Source organism: Lonchura striata, chromosome 15, assembly GCF_050655825.1.
Source record: "Lonchura striata isolate lonStrDom1 chromosome 15, ASM5065582v1, whole genome shotgun sequence".
In the NCBI taxonomy this organism is placed as follows: domain Eukaryota; kingdom Metazoa; phylum Chordata; class Aves; order Passeriformes; family Estrildidae; genus Lonchura; species Lonchura striata.
Window position 1 is genome coordinate 16,652,740 of NC_140717.1, and position 6,132 is coordinate 16,658,871.

Genomic DNA, 6,132 nt, shown 5'->3' on the forward strand with positions numbered 1-6,132 from the left:
TTAATAACGGTCTCTGTAGACAAAGAATCAGTACTTCATAGCTGTTGACTAAATCTGTTTTTAGAATGAAACTAAAAGTAAATTTAACAGTGCTCTAATGCACAGTCTAATGAACTGTTGAAGTAATTAAATGTGAGAGAGATGTATGGAGAGTATTTGTGAAAGAGTTAAAAATTTTCAACCCTTTTCCAACAACAATGAAAAAAAAAGGTATAAACTGGAAGAGTCATTTCAGGGTGTTATTCTGCAGGATGCTGCCAGTTTTCATTCAAAAAGCCTTCAAAATAAAAGAAGTGGAATAGATGCTTTATTCAAAATTGAAAAATTAAGCAGTTTGCAATACTCTTGTGCAAGGGTACCATAAACACACCAAGAAAGCTCTGCTTCATTACTGCATGATTTTCTACTCCTCTATAAATGGCTTCATGTAAATGATCTCTAGAAAAAACAGTCAGAATAAAAGACTTACACATTTTTTTATGACTGAACTTGCAGTTGAAGTGGTAGAGTTACATTTTTCAACAGTGCAGATACTGAAATGGCTCCCAGACCTTGAAAGCAAATGTGTATTTCCTGGATATTGAGTTATAATGTGCTACTGGAATCTCGTTATTGGTGTCTGCAGAATTCCCTCTCAAAGTTTAAAGGGTGGGAAGGGCCAGCTGGTAAAGGATTATGTGATATATTAGTGAAGGATCTTAAAACTGCCAGGTGGTACTGAGCACCTTCTGCTTTACTGCCCTCCATGGGATGCAAAGATTTCTGCTACCTCCCAAGATCAAATTTAATTTCATCTCTTTTTAACTTCTTAAACTGTGACAGGATTAGGAAATGCTAGGACATGGTTTGGCTCTTAAATAACAGATGTTCCATAAAGATAACAAAGCCTGCAAATTATAAATTGTCTGACTATTAACATCTTTATAAACCTTTACAATTATGCAATGTCACTAACTATTGTCTCTGAAATATCTTTAGCCAAGAGGCTCTGTATGCAAGAAAAAGAAGTCAGGGCAGTGGTAAATTGCAATCTCAGAGGCTTTTAGGTTTCCTACATAGCATGACAGCACTTGTTTCCCTGTATCACTCTGCTGCAGCAATTTGCTCTCTTCTTATAGAACAAAAAGGCAAGTTTCTAAAGCCAACATTATCTCTTTTCATTTCTGTGGCCCTTTTTGCTATTGTGAAATCTGCTTTTCTCTGAGCCTAAAACAAATTGAAGGGAGAGGCAACAGAAGACTATTTTGGAGTTCATAACCCAAGTTGTATCATTAAAAGTAATTTGTAGGTAGCAAACCATTAACCTTGAAGAGAGGAAGGTCATCAAACTGGCAGCATTTTATTAAAAAGCTGTGTGGGAAGAGAAGAACAATATCTCAAACTCATCACAAAGATGTGAAATGCCATGATCAATTTATAACCCAGTAAGCAGAGCTTAAAAAAATCACCTTATGAAATATATTAGATTGAATTATATACCAAGGACAGTAGGAAACCTCTGCTAACAATATTTTAAATTCTCATGTGCACGTAAACAAGGCTGTAAGTATTTTTAACTAATTCAAAATAGAGCACGTGGGTAATACTGCCTAACTGCTGACAGAAAGGCTTTTGCCAGTTTTCCTTTGATTACTGCCACTTTGTTATTGGCTCTACAGGAATTTGACTATTTATAATTATCTGTTTTACATTATTTAATGTAAAAATTCCCTGAGTCCTACTCATCTCTTAAAGACTCAAATTTTATATATTCTACTAAATTATATCATTGGCTTCTCAGCATTTGGGCATCCATTGGATGCCTACATGTGATAGAAACTCTGTAATGTTTGTAAATCCTCTTTGGAGAGGCCAAATATTTCACTTAATAATTGTCTTTTCTATTTAGGTAGTTCATAATTTGATACTAATTTTGCTTTCTGGTTAGAGACAGCAGATAGAAGATTATAATGTGAAAGTACAAACTCCTTTTGAGATACTCAGCTTTAAGAAATACAGGACACTGGCAATATCTCTTCCTTTCCCCATTTCTGAAGCACATGACATATTTTGAGGGTTTTGATCTTTTGTATGCAATGTATGTTCAAGCACTGCCTGGATGCAATGTCATTTACATTGAGGACTGTGATTGCAGAGGTTGGTGATCCAGACATCTTATGCTGTTATGTTTTAAGTCAGTAGCACTTCACTGATACTTTCATCAACATATGATTTGAACCAATTAACCATGTAGCTGATGAATGTCACCTTTTTACACAACAACATTTTCAAGCAGAAAGGTACAGAAAGTGTGCACAAATAGACTAATAGTTGCCATCAATTTCCATTTATTCTAGATGATGAGCATTGAAAAGCAAAGGCAGTGACATTAATTCAGTGCAGATAATAGACATAGCTACTGTTTAGAAGTCACCTTTTGTTCTTAACTACCTCAATTGATTGCCCATTACATATTTAATGCTTCCTTCTATTTTTAAATAGGTGAAAATCTTGGTATTCCATATTGCATAGTCCTGAGGTAGCAATCATTGGTACAGTGATGCTCTAGCTGCTAAATATATAGACCTGGGGGAAAAAAAAAGTTATTTACTGTCCCATCTCTCCTGAACAGATAAATCCCTCAAATACCATAATTGAGCCTGTGACAGGCAATATGTATATATTGCATAGGGGTCAGCGCTAATAACAACTTCAAATACTGTGTCAGCTGCTGCTCTTTAACAGAGAACATCAGTATAAACACCTCATTTTTCATTATCTGCTTAGGAATAAATTATTTCATTATGCTATATGATTAATGAGGATGCAAAAATAATTGCACTAGTTGATGGTTGGTTGAAAATGGATAAATGTTCATTACGTCCAAGCTGCAGAAAATTCACTTCAGAGAGATCTGAGGTAGAACAAGTTTCAGTTCTCCATCTGAACCAATGTAACTAGATGTGTGCATAATTATAGAGTATTTTATTAATAACCATGGCATATTAGTATTTTTCAATGGTTTTTAAATCATGCACATACATCTAACAGTAATCTCAGTGTGCTGATTTAAACATAACACAGCTCTCATTCTCAAAGGGGAAAAGCGTGGGTTCAGTAGACAAATGATTATTGCATATCAACTTCTCCGTCATTTCCTTACTTTTTCTGAGGCAAAGAAAGAGGAAAATGATCTATTGAAAGCTTTTCAAAGCCCTGAATACTGGAAGCTGCACTCTGGGGCAGGGGAGCTCATTCTGATTGATGTGACAGAGCTGCTGCTGCTGTTCAGTTGGTATCCTGGTGAGGATGTTCCAGACATCACAAAAGCTTTGGGATACATGGACAAAGAGCAGCTCATGGCAAAGACCATGACGTGTGAATGGCTGTGGGCATTGAGGCTTCAATCCGTGCCATAGCCCGTGCCATGGCAGCAATGAACAAGTCATTCAGGCAGAGGGAAAACCACAGACAAGGGTCTTGTGTTCCTTTGGCTCTCCTCCAGCCTCCTGCTAGTATTTTCCAGAAAGAGAATATGGTTTCGCAAGTTTCAGTTGGTTGCCAGACTGAAAATATCTGTGTTTTTTCTATTGTTCCTGGACAGAGCTATTGTCTTCTCAAAATTATACTGCAAATAAGATTTTTGTTGTTTTTAAAGAGTCTTCCTCAGCTATTCTTAAATTTAAAACACTGGTGATTTTTCGGTTTATGTTTGTCTTTTTTTTTCATTTGTTTTACTGTCAACTATCTCATTTCTGTTTGCAATTTCACAGATGCTCTGAATTGCCTCTTGTTTTGTCTGGTCTGCAGGTTTGGGCTTCTGAAATGGTTCTTTCAGAATCCCTACCTTCTCCAGAATAGCATTCTTTTTCTTTTACCTTCTGTCTCTTCTTGTTTTAAGAACATCTGTTGGTTCAGAAAAGGATTTGGAAATAGCTATAATCACATAATTTGCTGAAATTAATTTAGGTTTAAAAAAAAGAAACACACAAGCCTGCATTAAGAGATTAAGGAAATAAATTTTTACACTTTTAAGCTGAAGTGACACGCAGTGTAAAACCATTTCAGTATTGCATATATTGCTTTGAACGACTCTTGGAGTGTGCCTATATAGTAAGAAAACAGGATATTTAATTTTTTTTAAAATTCTATAATTTGTTAGCACTACACATTTCTTTCTAACTGCCTTGAATGGTCCTTGATAATGTGGCTTGATTTCTGAGCTGAAAGAAATGCCAAAATATTTGAGAAATGTATTTGAATATACTTCACTTCTAATTCCAAGATTTGTGTTACATGTGTAAAGCAATTTGTGAGTTGTTTTCTGGTCTTTTAAATCTTAAACAACATTCCACTTATCATCTTTTTTCTTAATTGCTTGAAATGAAAAATTCAGCAGCTGGGGTGAACTGCAAAGTAGATCCCAGGGTTTTCATCTTCCAGATGAATGTACAGCTACTCTCATAAAAATGAGGTATCTGTCTGAAGACTGTCCCAGTGGCCGAAAAATTTAATAAGCATTAAGAAAGAAGGGAGTTTTGGTGACCTGACTGTTGGTGTCAATACTTTCTGATTTATTCCCAAATAAATGACAGTAGTACTTCTCTCAGTACATTAAAACTGGTGAAAGCTGCTTACGCATTTTTAGACTTGGAGTCCCCAAGCCTAGGAGCAGGACATGTATTGGTTTCTTTGCTTGTTGTTTACTTTCTGGTCCTGGTATACCCCAGCCTTCAGAAAAGTTTCTAATAAAGTGATAGTCATTAAAAAAATCTGAGATTATAATTAAGATCAAGGGAGTGTGACTAGCAGGACTTTGCCTCATTAAATATTACCTTCGACATTTTAATTTAGTGAGTATAAAATTCTATTAAAATGTCATTTCTCTCTTACTGAGAAGGTGGGGAAAAGCAATGCAAATGAGGGTTAATGTTAAAAAAAATAATTTTTGCTGATTACAATTATGATAGCTCAAATATTAATTAGTATAGTGTGTGTGAGAGTTCTCCTGGTATTGACTTTGCCTACAGGATAACATAAAAGTGCAGCTTTCAGGATAGTGAGCTTTTTATGGTTCAGACAAGTGAAAATAGCAATGAAGAAGTTTCCTGCTCCCAGGTGGCTCTAAGTACTGGTGACTGTCACTTCTTCAGCTGCTGGGCTCTGACTTGGGCCAGAAATGGCCCAGTTTGGGATGCTGCTGGCTCATGGGAACAGGGACGGGCTCGCAGTATGGACAAGAATGCTTAGTGCTACAATTCTCACTGTCACTGAGGCGTTTTTGTCAAACAAACTTAAACTTCAAATTCTTTACCAAGATTGGTATCGGAGATCATGTTTACCTGATGAGAGGAAAAAATCACATGGTGGATCTTTTCTTCTATAGATGTGATCTGAAATATTTATAATGTGGAGTGTCCCTCGTGTCCTGCTCCCAGTTTCTTTCTCGTGCTTAAGGGATATATATTTTTCATACTAAAAGTTTTTCCTTGTTCATTTTCAGTTTTTATAAAGTTGGTGTAAGTGTTAAACATTCAGAGGAGAACTTAATTTTTTAATGTTTAAAGTAAATGCTTAATATTTAAGATTATTGTTCCCTATTGTTATCCTTCATTAAATAGTGTCAGGAACTATTTACTGTGGGGGACAGAAACTATTATGATGGTTTAAAGTATTTTATAATAACACTGTGTAGGTGTAACTGCTGAGCAAAAGTTAAGTCAGCAAAAAGAGAGGATAGGAGAGCAGAGAAGTATGAGAGGTGCAAAAAAAAGAGGCAGGGAAACAAATGGAGTTATCTTTTCTCCTTTAAAAAGCTTTTCTTAAATCAGATTGATTAGTGTTCAGAAAGTCTAAAACTTTGTGAAAGGCTAACCTGCTTTCCTGTAAGAAATTTATTTTTTTTTCTGTTATGGATAGCTTTGCCATTGTTGACTTTGTGTTATTGTATTCTCAATCTGATCCTACCCAAAGCAAAACCATCAGTGGACTTGTTGAATGGCTTTAACCTCTAACAAAATTCAAAAGATCTGCTTCATTCCTCAAGTCAGTAACTGCATTTTCCACACAAAGATCAGCACAGGTGTCAGAGAATGTAGTCCTTCCATTTCCGTATTTGTAATGGAGATTTCTTTAAAACACTGAAATTTCAGA